Consider the following 21,683-nt stretch of genomic DNA (forward strand, 5'->3'; position numbering starts at 1 on the left):
TATATCTTATAGTTTGAAAAAAAAATATGAAGGAATATTTTTTGGGTTTTTAGCGATCGTCTTACATCGCTTAACCATCGTATGTCCAGCCAGTATCCTTGAATTTCCCGTTTAAATTGAATTCAGCCAGCATTCTGGAGAACCTCGATGGCGCCGTCAGGAAGCGTTTGCACATTCCAGAAACCAATTATAAACCGTTAACGAAAGTGAAAAGTTGATGCCGATTAATCAGTCCGGGTCCGATGCGGTTTCCAAACCATAATAACATTCAAGATTTATACTTTTCTAACCCCCTAATCGCTATCCTCATTAGTCGCCATTTGAGACAAGTATTGAAAACTTTCGGTGAACGTTCATCATGATCAACGGCGCCCTGTCTTGCCCTGCTTTAATAACGAACTTCAGACGTCCTGGTTTTGCGCTGAGGCCAAAACTATACGTCATCGCTTCATTTGAGGCAACGTCTACCAGGTCTCTTTTTCTACCTTATAGACTTTCCACGCCGGATGATCCCCACCCATACGGACTAAGCGACCCTTTTACCGCAAACTATTGTTCGTAAATTTCGTCGTTATGGAGAGTAGTTGACCGTCCATCGGCATGTGTAAGAGGTGGCTAAAATTTCTTTGGCGGGTTCTCCTTTCGAATGCGTCTAATAGGCCCCAGACACTGTCAAACAATTTGCGCAACCGGGCGATGCGCAACGTTGCGTTGTCCAATTGCATTTCCCACTCACTTAGTGAAATTTTGTTCAAACATTAGTAACAAGTTGGGAACAGTACGAGTAACATGCCATTAAAATGATATTGAGGGGCAGGGAGTAAGAGGGTGCCCCCCCCCCCCCTCGATAGCCCCCTTCCACATTGGAACGATAATTACTCTAACAGTTTATTTAGATTCGAAACTTTTCAGAGTGCCGTAACTTTAAGACAAGTGGAAAGAAGGGAAATTTGTTTCCTTCTATATATTCTCTTTACACTCTTGCTCTCTGAGGTATGGTTGCAAACCCAACTTTGCCATCATGATGTCAAAATACCACTCATTAGACGGAGGGAATGAGAAAGAGGACATCCTTTATTACTGCGGAAATAGGGCTCAAAATTTAACCCTATCGTTTAAAGGGATGGTGACCGTCGTTGTCTTTTAACGGGGTTAGGAAAAGAGAACCTTTCTTCTCTTCCCATTCTATCCTCCTCGCGGGATAACCTTGAAAATTCAACCTGGTAATGCCGACGTAAAAGGAACCCCGCTTTGAATGGCCATAACATTGTAAGGGCGATGGGCGCATCAAATTCCCCCCCTATATTTCAGCAGTCGGCTGAAAAATATTGCGCAACGAAGCACAATATGTCCACACAACACATCGCGTTGCACAAAGAAGACTTCAAACATGTTTGAAATTTGGGCAACGCCTCAAACGCGCCCATACGCTCAATTTCTTTGATAGTGTATGGGCCCTATAAGCGTTCACAATTTTCTTTCTTCTCTAAGAACCCACGTCTCCAAAGAATACGTAAAGACTGGTGAGATAATTGTTTTGTACAGAAAGAGCTCTGATCTTATGATAAGATATTTTGAGTGGTTGTGATTTTCCACTTGAGCAACGGTTTCAAAATTATATACTCCTATCTTTACTGATCTCACTTGACCAGTGCCGTTTGATTCCTTTACTCTTTTGGTTTTTAGTGATGACGTTACTATTATATATTTCGACTTGTCTTCATTAATGTGCAGCCCAACATCTTGCGCCGTCTGCTTACGTGGATGAAAGTCAATATCGTCTGTATAGGCCAGTAGTTGGAGAGGCTGGCAGATCACATTTTCCAAGGCCAGATTACAAACCATGCAAGATAGGGCATCAATTTGTTTTAGACTGTTGTTGATAGTAAATCGTGTCGAAAGTGATCTTGCGGTTTTCATTTGACCTGACACATTGTTTTATGGGTCAGTTTAATCAATTCTATTAATTTAGCCAGGACACCGAATTCTCTCAAGGCTGTGTACCCTGGGTATTATAGGTGGCCTCAGATTAAACGAAAAATTGATGCAACTGATGACCATATTCCAGCAGGTATTCCAACGCTTACTGAAAAGAGATCTTCAGATATATTACTGATTTGCCTGGAGTGAACCCTTTTTGATACTGGCCGATGATGTTTTGAGCCGCCATCAGGCCTAGTAATACAGCGGAGCATATCCTATATATGGTACTCAGCAACCTGATTCGTTATCCCGAATCTTGACGATAAGTTGATGAGCCACTTAGTGCAGTTGGTTGCCTCCATATTCAACTTGTTTCTTCCACGGCTAGTAGTGGCAGTTGTCAGATGGACGATACTACTAAAACTTTAATTTTAGGAAATATAATTTTCACGTATGAACCACTCTGGCTATTTTAATATTATTTTCGATGAAAATTGAAGATATTAGAACAAATGGTAAAACTTCTGCTGCAAGTGTCATATGCTGGATGACAGAATTCTTATTGTAACCAGTGACAACCATATATGTATATTTAACTAATGTTTTCTTTATTATGGGAAGCTTTGAGCTCTTATCAGTTCTGGGTACGCTATGTAGGCGTTCCAAATACCTGTAGATAAACTGGTATGGTTGATGGTTATTAAATACAATGCACAGTGCCTCACCATTATAGAGGCAAAACTGATACGTTTATCTAAGATCTGAAATTTGCATCCATTGTGAGAAAAGTATAAGAGGGTCAAAGTAACAATAGCTTGATATGCTAGACGGTGATTTATGAATCTCTGGACTGCACCTAGACCATACTTATGAGCAAAAAAATTTGCGAACCCATTCTAGGCGGGTCTGCTACCAAACAAGACTAACTTTTTTCCTGATATAATCAGGTGGAATACCCGGTGGATTGTTTCTGCTTCCCAGTTATTTTTAACAGTAAAGTATTAGTAGAACTGATTAGATAACATTTGATGATAAGCGTCGACTGCAGTCGATGTCTGATGCGTCAATGTCAATAAGCCATTTATATGATAACGGGGAATTGTGCACGTACCGGCTTGGCAATCATATCAGAACCTGAAATACTAGATTGGAGAAATCCGCGAGAAGTTCCTATAAATGCCAATTGATCGAAATTGGAAAATAAAGACAAAAAAAAACAGTTAGAATACCGGAAGCTGGGCGTTTCGGGTTTAAAGGTTTTGTGTTTATCTTTCTTTGGGTTGGCTAATTTGCGAAAGTCGATCCTATCTCACTTTGAGTGTTTACACTTAGTTTCTATATGTCCACCTAGTTTCGTTTGCATCGGTGTAGACGCTTTGGAGAAAACTGTGTGTGACAGACAGACCGTGAGGTTTTGTTTTACACAAATTGGTATGATACTAGCATTCAAAATCATAGAATGCAATAAATTGACACAAAAATGACAACTTTGACCTATTATAACCCTGTTAATAATAGTGCGATTTCCACCAAAGTTATCAGTGTCGTGCTCTAAAGTATAGCCTCTATTGCTCTACACAAAACCTGAAAAAAGGATAATAATTAAGGCAAATATCAACTGCAATTTATCGATCTTAACCACACATTAACTTATAAAGAATAAAAACCCTTTACTTGCTGCGACCGAGTATAATTTAATTAATTGCGAAGATCCATTTCGGGCACTAACTACTTGCATTGGCCCCGCCTTCTGCCACGTATAATATATGGTATTTTTCATGGCTACTGTATTACCAGTGCAATGTACCAGTGCACTGTGACGATTTTTAAATATCGTTTTTTACCCTTGACATATTTCGAAAGTATACCATATTGAAAATGTTCAATGAAAATTTAAGATTGAAATAAAAAAAATATTCCTAAAGTTGTAACACAAAGAATGCAGCGCGCCGCAATAGGAATAAAAATAGAAATTGACTTCAGTCGTGTCTTCTATAAGATATCCTCGATACTATATTGTTATAGCTAGTTGACTAAGGTTTGGGCATTATTTAAAAATATATATTATAAAAAAATAAGAAATCGACAGAGTATTCGACAAGGAATTTTGAAACATCTCATCAGTAAGTTTTGTTATGAAAAATCTATTATCAAAATTTTAAACGTTTTACTTGAAACCACGTTCCGGGGAAGCACTCACAAAAACTATACTTAGTCGATTTGCTGAAATTCGAATCCTTTATTCTACACGCCCTGCCGATTATTATTATTATTTTGCAAAGGGAAATTCGCACCACATCCTTAAAGAACTATTGTGCCCCTTTTACTGGTTATAGTGTACCTATTGATCATTATATCTCAAGCAGGCCGTCAGGACCGTCAGGAACTCCAATATGTTTCCGTCCCTGCTTCCTTCTTGGTTAGTTCGTCCGCTGCCTCGTTGCCTCCCAACCCAGCATGGTCTGGAAGTATCCAGACCTTGTTGGACGAACCGAATGTATTCAGTCCCTCAAGGCATTCCCATACCAGTTTAGAGTTTACCTCGTTGGACCTAAATGCCTTGATCGCTGGTTAGCTATCGGTGAGAATAGCTATGATCTGTCCCCTGTAGTTCCTTTGCAGATTAAAGGAGGCACATTTGTCTATGGCGTATATTTCCGCCTGGAATATGCTAGTGTACCTGCCCATTGGCTCAAAGTACATTTTCCTTGGACCAATGACACCGGCACCCGCTCCCTCTGCTGTGAGGGATCCGTCAGTGTACCAAGTAATCAGTTGCTGGTTTAAGCCGTATGTCGCAGGCACGCTCTCCCAGTTTGCCTTGTTACTCCAGCGTATTTCAAACTTCTTATCGAAGTCAAACCTCGTTGTCATGTTATCCCTTGGTATCAGTAATTTGGGATACCGCTTAGAAAGAATATCAATTTTCCTTCGGTTTAGGCAGCTCCCCGCGTCACTGATGCTCTCGCCATCCTGAATATTGCACTTCTTGCCTGTATCTGTATGTATAGATGGAGAGGGGTTAATACTAGAAGGACCTCCAGGGATGCCGTTGGGCATGTCCTCATTGCCCTACTGATACACACGTAAGCCAGTCTTTGGTGCTTATGTAATTCCCTGGCTTGTGTGCTGAGTTCGGTTCTTTCTGCCCAGATTACCGCACCATAGGTAATCATTGACCTTACTATTGCAGTATATCTCCAAAGTAGTATCTTCGGGTTGCAACCCCATTTTTTCCTGCTATGGATCTAGAAGTTATCAGAGCCCTCATGGCTTTCCGGCAAGTGCCCTGCCGATATGTGGAGCCTCAAAAATACTTGATCTTCTAATAATAGACTTTTTTTAATAATAAAAAATACGATTTTGAATTTTTTTTTCACGAAATAAAAAACTTTTAAAAAATATCTTCATATTTGAGGTTCTGCATATTTCCAATAGAATAGAAAGAAATTCTCCAAGTGAAACCATCTCTTTTTCAAGGAGTCTACTTTGGTCATAAGAAACATATATACACATACAGACATAACAGACATAAAACGATGTTTTTTTCGTAGAGACGCACTTGGACTTCCGTCCAGTAAAAATGGATTCACATCGAATGGGAGGAATACCTATGGTTTTCCGCGATATTTTTCTATTTTCAATCAAGGAGGATTTATCTAAAACAAAAAATTTTGTAGCTCGGAAGATTTTCCTTATTTAATTGCTTCGTGCAGTGTCTGAATTTTCGACGATTGAATAACCCTAAACGTGCAAAGTCACCAAGCGTGAGGAAGGGTTTTTCCTGCAACACTTTTGCTTGAAATTGTATTTCACCGGGTGGGGTACTTCGGAAATTACTCAAGGTTTGGGAAGGGTTTTGCGTTCAGTGTAGGGAAGACGCAGCGCTAACTGTCGACTCTAAATGTTTTTGTTGGTTTTCTTTTCAATTTTGGGTGAATTGTGTACGGTTCTGACGAAATGCTGTTCTCCAAGGAGTGTTGGCCGGACTGTATCATTGGCCGCATGTAGATAATGTATTAAGTATTTAAACGGCTCCGTGCTCACTCCACAGATTGGGAACTTTGGGCTGATAATCGAGTCGTCCACGAGTAGCGCGTGCATGACCGGAATCATAAAGTGATCCGTGATGCTGAGGTAAATGCAAGAGGTACGATTCTCTTTAAGTCCACCCAACTAACATGGGAAGAACGTACAAACTGCCTTCATCCAGATCGAGCGGCCGGCGATTAGCGCGAGATCTTGGGCTGCACATTAATGAAGGCAAGACACAGTATATGGTGGCAACGTCAGCACCAAGAACCAAACAACCAACAGCATCAAACCGCACTGCTCAAACGGGAAGAATAAAGATAGATGAATACAACTTTGAGACCGTTGATAATTTCTCCTATCTAGGGTCGAAAATCACAACCGATAACAGCTACGATGATGAAATCCGCGCACGGTTGTTGGTAGCCAACAGAGCCTATTTCAGTTTACAAAAACTGTTCCACTGGAAATGTCTCACCATAGGGTTAAAGCTCTTACTATACAAGACAATGATCTTGCCAGTCCTCATGTATTCCTCGGAGACTTGGGGTCTTAGCAAAAAGAATTGCATACTCTTGGCCGCGTTCGAAAGAAGAATCCTCCGAAGAATTTTTGGCCATCTACATGAGGATGGACGACACTGTAGCCTATATAACGACGAAATCTATGAGCGATACCATGCGATGAAGTTGTGGAAAAAATCCGGCTCAATAGGTTACGATGGGCGGGTCCCTTAATCCGTGTGGAAGAGGATGGTCCAGCCCGGATAGTATATAAGGGCAATATCTATGGTAGAAAAAGAAGACGAGGCAGACCCTACCTGAGATGGAGCGTAGGTCAGAACGTCAGACAGCTTTTAGGTATATCGAATTAGTGGACCTGGAGTTCCTTATTAAGATAGGCCTAGAACGAATACCGTATTTTACGCCGTTGATGATCATATCATTTGGAACAGCTGAGTGGTTTCCGGATGTTATAAATTTTTACCTTAACTAAGGTCTATTCTCATCTGTAGAAATGGACACGATTGTCAACACGCTGAGCTTTGCTTCCGGAGACTCACGGCTTCACGCGCGCGGTCGACCCACTTTTTTTATTTTCTAGGTTTATCTCGCGTTCTGGTTTATTTCCTTAAGCCGCCGCGAAGTCCCTTGTTCGTTTATTAGATCCATTTATTATTTTTAGATCCATTGCGGACGTACTCATCGGTATACGCACGTTGTTTTTGTAAAAATACTGAGGGATCGAAGCGTTCAACGGAGGCCCCCCACCCACTCGTGAACTTGGCTAGCACAGAGGCATGCAAGGACTTGCCAACCAAGCGCTTTAATCGAGCTTCAATATTTGCGGGCAGCCCTTGACGGTCAGCTATCCAATTTCTCTTAGGTTTTGGAATAGCCCTTCCCTCTAGGTCGTCTTCGGCCACTCAGGATATTTGTTCGACCACCCCAATTCAGGATTGTTCATTACACTATTTTTACATATTTTTTTTGCCAAGTCGTAATGACTTTTTTCAACAAAACCACATTCTTCGATTATGTTGAGCGCAAATCCGCCCATACTATTGACCAGAGCTGAAAATATTTTTTTGAGAACTGCGGCGTCCTAAGTCCGCATCAACTTGATTCCGGACCGAACCAAATGGGGAGCAAGTTACTCCCTCTTTTTTTGGTCCACGAACCCCACGTTTAGGACTCAGCACCCAAACTTTCAAAATATTAGGCGATGTTTCTTACCAGGGCAGAGGCAAATATTCAGACGCTGCCTCACCTCTGCCCTGGGTGCAATTCTCAAAATAATATTTTCAGCTCTGGCCAAGTTCTGTTCAAGCTCTGGTCAATAGTATGGACGGATTTGCGCTCAATATAATCGAAGAATGTGGTCATGTTGCGTTCTGCGAATTATATAAAGTGAGCACTATATATATGCGAGCCGCTTCGGTCACGCTGCTCCCAGGGCAGAGGTGAGGCAGCGTCTGACGATTTGCATCTGCCCTGGTAAGAAACCGTAAAGCCGTCATCGCCTTATATTTTGAAAGTTTGGGTGCTAAGCCCTAAACGAGGCGTCCGTGGACCAAAAGAAGAGGGAGTAAGTTGCTCCCCATTTGGTCCGATCCCGACTTAGGACCCTGCAATTCTCAAAAAAATATGTATATGTATGCGTTTGTCCACAAAGTAAATTGGAAGTGTAGGAAGATGCGTTACTTTAATGTATAATAGATGCGCACATATATATGCATGCATCGTCATGTAGTCATAGTGAATGTTTATTTATTTAGGGTGACCAAAGTATTTATGTCGTTGATTTGTATGAAGATAAGTGAATCTTGGAGTTTGGCAAAATATGGCGGACTATTTTGTATTCTTAGCTATATACGAATGGAAAATCATGCATACAGAGTTTCTCACATAAGATAAACACAAAGCCTTTATACCCGAAGCCCCCTACCTAGCTCGTAATGTATATGCCCAATTTATAGTATGTTATGTACCATGAAACTATCCACTGTAGTGTAATCCTGCCATTCAAAGTATTAGATTGCAGTAAATTTGCGTAAAATCATCAAACTTGACCTATTATAACTTTGTTACTAATAGTGCGATTTCCACCCAACTTTATAATAACATGTTCTATATTATAGCCCCGTTTGCATCAAATCATAACGCAGTTCTGCATTGGTTGATAGCATTGTCCCGAGATATTTATAATATTTATATATATATGCATTCAGTATGCCCGATATTAAATTTGATGTGATGCTGAAATTTTATCTCTTAGGGAGCAGTAATTAACCCTAAAGGGGCAATTTTAATCGTTAATGTTAACGTTAATATGTGATGGTAGGATCTTATCTAAACATTCAATTTATGGTGTTCCATATTAAAACCTAGGATCTAGGATAAACTTAAGGGGCGTTCGTAATAAATTTGCCAAATATAATAATATACCAATATTAAGGAGATTATTTTGAGGCCTATTTGCGATGCGCATGGGCCCCATAATTTTTTTTAATTGTTTCGATTGTTTAGTTTCTGCGAATGAAATGAGTGACTATTTTTAGACCCGCACTCCTCCTCTTTATACCACACACATTTTGCATGCGCCTTCTGCACTACATGCGTGGGAGTTCATCAACGGCGCGGTATCCGGTCTAGGTCTGCCGTAATAAGGAACTCCAGACTCCCGGTTTTGCGCCGAGGTCCACCAATTCGATATCCCTAAAAGCTGTCTGGCATCCTGGCCTACGCCATTGCTCCATCTTAGGCAGGGTCTGCCTCGTCTTCTTTTTCTACCATAGATATTGCCCTTATAGACTTTCCGGGTGGGATCATCCTCATTCATACGGATTAAGTGACCCGCCCACCGAAACCTATTGAGCCGGGATTTTATCCACAACCGGATGGTATCGCTCATAGATTCCGTCGTTATGTAGGCTACGGAATCGTCCATCCTGATGTAGAAGGCCAAAAATTCTTCGGAGGATTCTTCTGTCGAACGCGGCGAGATCGCAATTTTTGTTGCTAAGAACCCAAGTTTCCAAGGAATACATGAGGACTGGCAAGATCATGGTCTTACGTACAGTAAGAGCTTTGATCCTATGGTGAGACGTTTCGAACGAAACAGTTTTTGTAAGCTGTGTAGGCTCTGTTGGCTGACAACAACCGTGCGCGGATTTTATCATCGTAGCTGTTATCGGTTGTGATTTTCGACCCTAGATAGGAGAAATTATCAACGGTCTCAAAATTGTAGTCTCCTATCTTTATTCTTCCCGTTTGACCAGTGCGGTTGTGACGGGAGTTCATAGTTCCATAGAAAGAGAGTGAACCGATTTTAAAAAGGTTCTTTTCTCCACAAAGCCTCGGAAGCCGGAATAGGATCAAAGTGTGAAATCGAACGACTGTCTACTCCCACGAGTTAAGATTAGCTATTTCATGTTTTACTGAATAAGCTAGCTAATAGCGCAAGTGACTACGAGGTCAAGATTGCAGAAGTCAAGAAATGGTAAAAGGTGATAGTGTCCCGAAATTTTCTATCCCTATACGTAATTTTTTCGTTACATCGGGTTTTTTCAGTACCACTCAGTAGACACTACAGATGCTCCTACGCCCGTTATTTGCCGTTGGCATTCCATCATCTGATTTTTATTTATTCCGATGTACATGCACTGATCCATTTCATAGTTTGCAAGGAGAAGCGATTTCTTGGCATACATATGTAGATCCCTTGTGAATCATAGCATACTATACATATGCTTTTCTTTCTTGTTGTTACTCGGGTTGGCAAAATCTCGAAAGGAAGGAAGAAAGTTCTAGCTTGTTTGGAAGCAGACTATTATTTTCATTGGAATCAGATATATTATTACAGTTGATTCAACTGATATTTAACATCCAGCCTACGATAACAGTTGAGCTGTCACCAATCAAAATTTGAGCCACGATCTTTCGCTTTCACTTTGAGTAAATGATACAATGTATACAATTTATCAGTCATGAAAGATAGCGAATACTTAAAAAAATTAACCTGCGTTCATTCGCTACTCGCATGTACATAGATAAAATCTTATGTTCAGTACTTTACAGATTTAGCAAACATGTCGTTAATAAGGACGTATACAACCTTTACCCCTACTTTGCAAAATCGAGAAAGATATCAGACTTTTGAATATTTGCCTAATCCATAAAACTATGTAATAACGTAATCAGGTTGTATTATGGCGCCACAGGAACAATTCAGTTGAGAGAAATAGTGCACCATTATTTGCGAAGATGATGTGTACGATCTAGATAAAACCATTTGTCAATAGTGTCCCTCATATAAAAGATGACATGAGTGATATATGCAAGTAGGTAACTTGGAGATTTGACGCAAGCTCTACAATGAAAACTAAGCTTGAGATGGGTCAGCATTTCATGTTCAATTTGCTTTAGCTTCTAGAAAAATTATGTTTAAGTTATGGAAAAGAAAGAAGATATCAAATTTACTATAAACTACCTCATAACTATTCAAAAGTTTTCGAGCCAATAATTTATACCTAAAAACACTTCTAAATCACATAGTATTTATTGTGAGAACTCTTTGTTTTGTTTCGCCTCTACCGTGATTTGTATTAAAAAAATGCAACGTTTTCCTGGATAATATTAGAAACGGAGTCCTAAGACAGATTTTACAAGAGTAAAAATCAGTTGAAGCCATCTTAATTAATCCAAAAGTAGCATGAAAGATGGCGCAACCCCCTCAAAAGTATGTTGAGTCACTATATATAGTCTGAATGGTGGAGAAATAAAGTGCGTGGAAGAGAAAATGGAGGGGGAAGAAGATTTGACGCGTTGTTAATCGTAGCCATTTTTCTTTCAGAGACTTCTTATGGGTTGCGCATTAAGAATTCACTTAATATATCCACCGCAGCGATCTACAGATTTGAAATTTTCTTACGCTTATTTACTTATCAGATAAAAACAGACCATTTGGCATTCGGTTGCGAGTTCTTTCTTAATGAAAAGCTGTACACGGATAAGGATAAAGGCGAGTCTCCCCCGCTTAATAATTGTACCACCTAGTCCTCCAGGTTGGGGGTTGGGTAGAACTAAGAGCCCTACATGGAAACCTAAGTTACGAAGCCATAGCTGGAACATCGCACAGGATAGATCTTAGAACGATGAACCCGGCAGTAAAAACGGAATAACGATTTGGGCATTTTCTCATCCAACGTGCGCTCCCTGTGCAGACCAAATGCTCTCCAGAAGCTAGCCGATACCATGTCCAAATATAAGGCTTATATAACAGCGCTACTAGAGATGCGCTGGACAGGGACGGGCTTCCTGGAGAAGAGCCACTGTTATTACAGCCATCCAGTAAACCATGTGCTCGAGTAGGTTTCTTAGTCACCCAGAAAATGAAACCTGCTGTTATCGGTTTTGAAAATATAAACGAAAGGCTATGCACTCTGCCTTTGCGAGGCAAATTTAGAAATATAAGGCTCATAAACGTTCGCGGTCCTATAGAGGAGACTGCAGAGTCGAAGAAGGATACCGTCTACGAGGCAATTGAGCAGACCCTCGAAGCCTGCCCCAAGTAAATCATACTTGAAAATTTCAGCAGTCAAGTGGGACGGTGCCCATATACAGGCGATATGTTGTTTATATAGGCATACCAATAGTAATGGATTGCGGATTATACAATCACCCGCATCGCACGAAATGGTTGTTGGAAATAACTGGTTTGCGTTGAAAGCGGTCCACAAACATACATGGGCCTCTCCAGATGGGACTACTTTCTGACTGAACGTCGCCATCTCTCAACCTTGATGAATGTCAAAACATATAGGGGGCCAATATAGACTCGGATCATTATCTTGTTGGTATAGTGCTCCGAGCTCGAATTACAACACCGCCTACAATCCCCTCTGACAATCAGGTGAGAGAGAATACTGAAGCCACTCACAACATAGACCTCCGTAATACCTATAAGGGGGAAATGGATGCCGCAATAACCGCAGCTAATAGATATCCTGGAGATGAAACATCAACAAATGGTCTTGACAGCCACCTGAAGAGCGTTATCATTCATACGGCCATAAACATACTTCGCCGTCCGTCGGAATGGCTGGTTTGACGATGAATGTAAGCTAGCAACGGAACAGAAGAATGTCTCAAACCGAACAATGTTGCATTCTCAAAGAACGCGGGCACGCGCAGAAATTTATCACGAATTCCGTCAAGCGTAGACGCGACTTCACAGACGGAAAAAGGAAGCCCGGGACAACCATTAGGTCTGTGACCACGAAAAGTACAGGGAGAAACCGCACCAGGCGCGCAAGTTCTACAAATAAGTCAGCAGGATGACACCTCGATGCTTATTCTGCCAAGACAAAGAGGGAAATCTGATTTCCGACAGAATGGGTATATTAGAGCGCTGGATTGGGTATTTTGATAAAGCGCTGAATAACCAGTTGGAGGTCCCGCCAACTGAAGACGGTGGGCAAATGCTACCACGACCAAGTATAGGAGAAACAGTCCGTGCAATCCATCGGTTTAAAAACCATAAGTGACCAGGAACCGATAAAATTACAGCCGAATTAGTTAAATATGAAGACGACTAATTACACCAAGCGGTTTATCAACTGATACTTAAAGTATGTGATAGCGAATCAATGCCTGATGATTGGCAACGAGGCATTATCTGTCTCATACATAAAAAGAGAGATATCACACAGTGCACCAATTATAGAGGTATCACGTTACTGAGTACCATCGGTAAGATATTCTTCGCTATCTTGCAAGGCCGGATACCCCCTTACGCCCAGAACATCATTGGCCGATATTAAAGAGGCTTCACTCCAGGCAAATCAGCAACAGATCAGATTTTCTCTCTGCGGCAAGCGATGGAAAAACTGTTGGAATATGGACATCAGTTGCACCATCTTATCATCGACTTTAAAGCCGCCTATGTCAGCATAGCCAGGGTAAAACTATACACGGCCATAAGAGAATTCCATATCCAGACGAAATTGATAAGACTGATTAAGCCAGATTAAAGCAGCAGGATCAGTCTCGAAGCCATTCAACATCAACAACGGTCTAAGAAAAGGGGGTGCCCTATCATGCGTCCTCTTTAACCTGGCCCTGGAAATAGTAATTCGCAATACAAATATGAATACGAGAGAGACCATCCCCTTCAAGTCCACCCTTCTACTGGTCTACGCTGATGATATTGACATTATGGGAAGAAGAACTTGATATGTACGGTCTACCTTCATCCAGATGAGCAGGCGGCACAAGATCTCGGGCTTCACATTAATGACGGCAAGACGAAGTATTTGGTGGCAAAGTCAGCGTCAAAGAACAAAGAACCTATAACATCGAATCGCCCTGGTCAAACGAAAACAGTAAACATTTGAGACCACAACTTTGAGACCGTTGAAAATTTCTCCTATCTAGGATCGAAAATTACGATCGATAACAGCAATGGCGATGAAATCCGTGCACGGTTATTGGCTTTCAAAAGAACCTACTGCAGCTTACAAAAATTGTTCTGCTCGAAACGTCTCACCATAGGGTCAAATCTGTATAAGAAATGATCTTGCCAGTCCTCATGTATTCTTCGGAAATGTAATCCATATGGATGAGGATGATCCAGCCCGGAAAGTCTATAAGGGCAATGTCTGTGGTAGAAAAAGAAAACTAAGCAGACCCTGACTGAGACGGAGCGATAGTGTAAATCAGGACGCCAGACAGCTTTTAGGGATATCGATTTGGTGGACCTCCGCCCAAAACTGGGGTGTCTAGATTTCCTTACTAACGCAGGCCTAGACCGGATACCGATTGTTGCACCACTGATGAAAATGATTTGGCTACACCTTGAGCAAGAATTTTAGCGTTATAGGTTGGACATTCTGAAGTGAACCGAAATAAGCCAAAGCGACTCTCGAGATCAATTTTCTCCTTCCTATTTCACTGTGCAATTGTACTATGGAAGCCTATAGGAAGCAACCGCGGATCCGATTTTAAATTAATGCTAACGTTATCAGCGAGACCTGCTATCAAGATCAGGAAATCAATTTCAAACGAGATATTGACTACGGCTCTGAATAATGGATTGATGTTGGCGAAGTAACAGCCGGACAGGAGGCCTACTGAAAAGTGTGCCCGGGATGTCAAACCATCAGTTTTTGTAAAAAATTGACTTTTTGCAAGGGTGAGCTGTTGCATAGAGATCTAGTATATACAGAATGAATATAGACAGAAGGCTAGGTGGAAGATAAAAAGTTTTCAAAACTTCAGCAACTTCTAAATTTTCCTCAAATATAGGATCTTTGTGGTTTATATATGCGCAGATCTTGTCGGTCTCAAATTGTCAGAAGTATTTTTTAAGTCTTGTTGCATTTAGGGTTTTGACAATATTTCTCTTGCATTTGTCCGTCTTTGCTGGATATCTATACAAAAATTTAGTCATTCAAAATATCAGTTCTTTTTGACAAAAATTTGACAGGTTTGACAGCCTGCCCATGCCTTTGTCTTTTAGTAGGCCTTCTGACTGTTGCTTCCACGACAGCAATCGAATTCATTTCTAGGTAAAATGTTTCCTGCAACAAGCGATGTAGCTCTTAGACTATGAAGGAGACATTGTGATTGTGGTGGGTGATCTGAGTATCAAAATGAGTTCTGAAAACACCTAGTAGTGAAAAATAGCATTAGACCCTGTGCAGATTTGTTGATGTTTGCAATATTCACCTCCCCGTCACTAGCATCATACGGTTCGAGAATAAAGCTTTCTAGGAGTATGTAAATGTACGAGCTGTCTTCTGGATGTGCGCGACTACAGAGACACTGCCATTAGCTTTCTCACCGGAAAGGGATTCCGGAGAAAATGACCCGCATCGAGGTAAAAGTTTGAACTACTGTCACATATAATATATTACTTCTACTAGTAACCGATCATGTCATGATTACTTAATGATGATCATGATTACTTAAACAGCTGCTTACGATTCTACCAAAAAAGTAGCTCTGGATATGGAAAAGAGAGAGTTGGGTTGAAAATAATGATCAAGAAAATTGATGTTTTCAGCCTGGCGAGTCATCCCACTTTTATTATATACATTAATGGACAGAGCAATGACAGATTCGAACAATTTTGATATTTTTGTTGTTTCTGCCAATAGTAGCATCAATATTTCTTCTGCGTTGCTATATGGGAGCAGCAGATGAGAACTGACCGCCACAGTTTCGCGGAAGCTCCAGCAATGCACGATATCTCTTGTCGTATTGAAATTTTGCTTGGCAGTAGAATTTTTAATTCTGCGCTTCTTGATGGGTACACAGTTCTTCATTGTAATCGCGGTGTGTTGGTTCCTCCTGTCCTTTTTCGCACTCGCCCTCATGAGTCAATTACTTTTCATATTTTACCTTCGAATTTCGTCCGGTTCAGCATTTCCTATGTTCATCCTTCTCTAATAGAAGAATTTTTTCATACATTGATGGATCTGTTTATGAATTTTGTCCTCACCCTACAGTATAACATTCAGCATAATCAGATTCGTCTCCGAGATCTGTTTTTCCCTAGTAACGGGGATCTTCCTAAAATATATGCTCTTCAACCCCTCTTGAGGTTGACTCCCATGTTAAGCGATTTATTTTTCAATCGAGAGGGAAGATTTTGAATTTCAACTTGCACAAAGCCGATTTCCTAGTTTAGGGCTATTTTTAATGTTTTGTGTGAAACAGAAATTTATTAAAATTGATTCAATGCCTGTCTGTATATGTTTGTCACACTCGATTTATTTGAAAACGGCTTAACCTATTGTCATGAAATTTAGGCAGAAGCCATCGTCTGTGAGTTGTTTTACATATGACAAGTGACGCCATTTCGTGTTGACTTTGAAGGGGGCTGTACATTTTTTTCACAGAATATGGTCATGTGAAGTATCAAATGAAAGAATTCAATTAGTACATTTCGGGGCTGATCTTATTTCTGATATTGGGTGAAACGCAGGGAGTGAGGACTTACAATGTTTGCCCCAAATACTAAAACAGGTTTTATTCTTAGAACATATCCAAACCAAAAATTCTGAAAAAAAACACAGTGATGCATCTATATGAAATCTAGGTTGACAAAAAATCCGTTCGTATATCTGCATAAACAAAGTTAATACCATTATTAACTTGATTTGCCATATTTTAGAACGAAATTTCTGGAAAGTTTGAATGAAAACCAACTATTATTAATGAAGTTATAGAGGGTGGAAATTTGATATTTTATATGAATTTATTGCACTCTAAGATCTTTGTGACATCATCATCGAATAAAGTGAATTTACATAAACGGCGGACTTTTCTCGGGATATATCTCCCTTAATTTATTCTAGAATCATCACGTTTTACAGTAATATAGGTTATACTATAGAGCATGATATCATCAAGTTTAGTGGATATTGCACTATTACTAACAAATTTATAACAGGTCGAAATATACGCTTTTGTGCAAATTTATTGTATTCTAAGAATTTAAATGTGAACATCATATCATATCAAGTGAATAACATGGTGTGCTGGTCCCAAACCCAGGTAAAGGAGGAGAGTTTGAGGCATCGTACTCTGTACTACCCTCAGTGAAATAAAAATAAAATAGTGAGATCAAGGAAAGAGATAAATAGAGTATAGCTGGAATTATTCCACTATGCTAAATCCTACCTGACCTCTCTTGGTAACAGGTCCTGCGACAGGCCGGCCAAGAAAATGCATACAATGGCGTTACAAGCATGATGATCGGATTGAGTCACAAGCCCCGAAAAAATGCCTCAGTCGACGCGGCAGGACGGGCCCCGGTCCTGTCGAGAAATGGGCAAGGGTTCTTGACGCATGGAGGGCGTCAGGACGTGAGCAAGTTAATCCGAACACAACGAACAAAACAAATGCGTGTCTGCATACTAAATGTTGGTACCCTAACTGGAAAGACCGAGGAACTCGCAAGAGCCCTTCGGAAAAGGCGCATTAATATCTGCGCTCTGCAAGAAACTCGATGGTCTGGTGCCAAAAGTTGCGACATTGAACGCGAACGCGGTAAAAATGACTACAAGCTTCTCTATTTTGGTAGCCCACACACTCAATATGGTGTTGGCATTGCCATCTCCGTGATGCCATTAAAGAAGTCGAACGATGAAACGATGAACGATGAACGATGAAATTCACCATTATATCAGCTGATCGCACTATTCACTTCCTCACCCCGTATGCACCACAGACAGGTCGGCCTGACGCCGAGAAAAATGCCTTCTGACAACTTCTCGATGAAAAGACTTGTCACGTGCCTGCTGACGACTATATTATCATTGCCGGTGACCTTACTGGTCACGTGGGTGAAAAGCCAGACGGTAACAGGTAGCAAGGGGAAAAGGGGTTCGGAGCGCGCAATGAGGGTGGCGAGCGTATAATCGATTTTGCGGACACCTATGGCCTTGTACTTATGAACACATGGTTCATCAAACGATTGTCTCATCTTCCTACATTTGATAGTGGGAAAAGTAAAACGCAAATCGATTATATTCTCATAAGACGCCAACATTTTACCACCGTCACTGATTGCAAAGCCGTTCCCTATCAGACCATCACACCTCAACATCGGCCGTTGATTGCCGTCCTGCGAATTAAACCACCGATAAATCAGCGTGAGAAACGTACTGGTCCACGACGCATTAAATGGTGGCGATTTCGGCCGTTGATTGCCGTCTTGCGAATTAAGCCACCGATAAAACAGCGTGAGGAACGCACTGGCCCGCGACGCATTAAATGGTGGCCTCTGCAACCCTCGGGGTCGCCAAGCCGGGTAAGCGGTGTATCAACCGAGATACTTGGCTTTGAAATGATGATGCTGAAATGAAGGTCCGTGAAAAGAAACGCCTCTACCACAAATTTCACGACGATAAAACGCTTGCTAATGGGCAAATTTATAAGAATGCCAACCGGGAAGCAAAAAATGCGGTCGCTGTCACCCGAGCGAACCATTTCAAAAATCTTTACGATAAACTGGACACTCGGGATGGCGAGAGAGATCTGTATCGACTTGCTAAAAGCCGTAACGAACGTACACAGAATATCGAACACTTCTGTTGCGTTAATGAAAAGAACGGTACTTTGCTTACCAACCGTCGAGCCGCAACGGATAGATGGCGAGAATACTTCGAGCAGATTTCAACTGAAGAATTTGCTCATCCTCCACTTCCACAATCATTACCGACATTTGGACCAGTTCCACGGATCAGCGCAACTGAAGTCGAGGAAGCAATCAAACAAATGAAGTCGGGGAAAGCAACAGGACCTGACGACATCGCATCTGAGCTCTGGAAAGCGAAGAGCTGGGAGCCAACACTCTGGCTCAGTGAATTACTCAATCGGGTTATTCTGGAAGGTAAAACACCATCTGACTGGCAAGAAAGTACCGCTGTTCCAATATGGAAAGAGAAAGGTAGTCCAGCAGAATGTTCAAATCACCGTCCGATCCGGTTACTTTCCCATACCATGCAGATTTTTGAAGGCATTCTTCACAACCGTATTAGCGAAGTGAAATAAGTTGGGAAACCGGAAGCTTCACGCTTCAGGTATAAAAGGTTTTGTGTTTCTCTATGTGAGACTAAAAAAAAACAATGATGCATTGCATTGGACTGGTGGCGTGACACATTGATTACATCCGAAATGAGGATATCCGCGATCGATATAGGTTTGCACCGATCGTGGAAAGACTGCGAGAGAGGCGTTTTCGATGGCATGGTCATGTAATTCGCGCTAACGAGAATTCATTTGCCAATATTGGTTTGAACATCGAAGTCAACGGTAAGCGACCAAAAAGCCGGCCAAAACAACGGTGGCTTGATACGCTGTATGGGGATTTAAAGCCTCGCGATTGCATCCAGATCAGGCATTTAATAAAATAAAATGGCAAAACCGAACACGACGAGCTGACCGCGCCTGTGAACGGGAAGATGCACAAAACCCAGACGTGGTGGTAATCCCCGCTGAGGAAACCATAAGTGACAAAGGTACCGCAAATAGGCCGTTGCAGAGCGAATTCTGCAACAACAAAAAATAGCAAAGCGGGGCGAGGAAAGACAAGTAACCAGCCGCGCCGACAGAAAACGAATGGTAGAGCAGCAAAGAAAAGGCAAAGATGGAAACAAAGACTAGACCGCTTTTATGGATGTTCTTACCGGAATCCGCTATATGATCTCCCCAAAAAACAGCGGAGTAGAAGTATCTTCCTTACGGAAAAAGAAAAGTGCCGAAGTTCTGGTTGAATCAGGTCCGAAGGCAACCTACAAGGGGACATTTTGTAAGGCGATCAAGGAACTGCTGAGAGTGTTGCCAACCTATGTGCTCTTTAGAAATTCGAAATGCTGACAGCCTTACAGTAAAAACTGAAGTATATGAGGCCATCAAGTGAGGATTCCCAGAGCTAATAATAAAACGTAGAGGTAGAAATCTACTGCGGACTCAGAACGGTCTCTTCAGGGAACAAATTGGAAGAGCTGGGGCGCGACTAATATGATCGGTATCCTACAAATCAACATGCACTACAGTACAGCCATTCGTGAGTTGCTCGCGTAGTTCGCTAATCTAGCACTAATCAATGAACAATTGCCGAACAAGAACCCAGCGACTTGGCATCTTGGCTTGTCATGTGCCGCTGCCATCTGGGTCCGGAACGACGCTCAACTACTCTTACCCAAAGACCAAGGGAATGGCGCTGTCTGGATTTGTTGTTCAGGGGTAACGTCTTCTAACGTCTATCTAACACGGAATGAGACGATCCCGAATTTTCGACATAGAGTTGATGCTTTAAAGGACGCTTCCTTGGACGCAGAATAGGAAATTGTTTGAGGGTGACTTTAATGCAGTGACACATTAATGGGTATGCTTCATCCAGACTCTAAAGGGAAACGGAAATGGTGGCGAGAACCAGACTTGTAGTTTTAAACATCGGATAGACGTTAACATTCCTAATATTCTTAAGGAAGCATTCTCCCCTTCACATTGGAACAACTGGTGTCTTCGTTGGATGGAGCGGGAGCCGGAGGAAAGTTCTAGGAGACTTCTCAGCAAGCAATCATCAATAAATCGCCCCGGATATGAAGACCGAGAGATTTGCCGAAATTCAGCCAATCCTGAGGACATTTTGGGAGCTGGAAGGTCTTCAACTAACATTGTCGTAAATTTAATTATGAATCTGATAATGATATTTTGCGCAGCTTTCATGTCTGGGAGAAGGCACTGAGCGGTGGCAAGCCTTCTATATATGCATTGCTGAACGACGGAAGTGGCTAAACCACGGAAGAAGTTTAATACGATCTTTCGTTTCTCGCACAACGTTTCAATTACCAAAAGGAAATTTAAACCAGAATGACAGAGTGCAGACTACCTAAAAGGATACTGCTCCTCGCGATGGATATGAGCGAAAGCCGTTGTTAGAAGCATCTTTTTGACGAGGTTTTCTGTAAGAAGGTGGTCGCCGAGACGGATGGTGATCCGTGAAGACGAGGTTATAAACTAGTCACATGAAAAATTGTGGCTTTTTTTCATTTAATGCCGAACAAAACCGCATCAATCCCTATGCATCCCGTTCGAATTGACGTCAAAAGCGTGAAGAGCGCTAAATATTGCTCACATTTTGCCTTGAGAGGGCCGGAAGAGGCAGTCTGCTCAGTGAAAAAGAGGAAGGCGTCATAAATTGACGTATGCCGTAGAGATGTTGTAGAATGTCAGTAACACCTTAAAGTGAATAGTTGGACCCAGAAGACTATATACAGGAGGAGCAAATCTAGCGGCAAAGCGACACCGAATCTCATTGTACACCTTTCGGGTAGGGAAGATATAGGTAAGTGGCTTGAGATCCGCGGTTAATGTATTGATGTGTCGATGTCGTTTAGATTGTTTTCTTGTGCCAGTTTCCTCATCTTATCCCAGCAGGAAATGGATGGAAAGTTAAGCTGTGATATTTTATTGAATGATAATCAATTACTAAAATCAAGAACAAACACACAATCGTAAAATTAATAAATCAAGCATATGTTATCTTTTTAGAGGTCTAAAGCAATGAAATTGGACAAGATCCGAAATTTTAATCTTCCTATCTCAAACCTAAGACAGATATCGGGAAATTTGATTTTTTTATTGTTATCTTATCTTAATTTGACCCACTTTATGAAAATGCCCATCAAATCGCGTCACGAAAATTGTATT

This window comes from Hermetia illucens, chromosome 5 (assembly GCF_905115235.1).
Source record: "Hermetia illucens chromosome 5, iHerIll2.2.curated.20191125, whole genome shotgun sequence".
In the NCBI taxonomy this organism is placed as follows: Eukaryota; Metazoa; Arthropoda; class Insecta; order Diptera; family Stratiomyidae; genus Hermetia; species Hermetia illucens.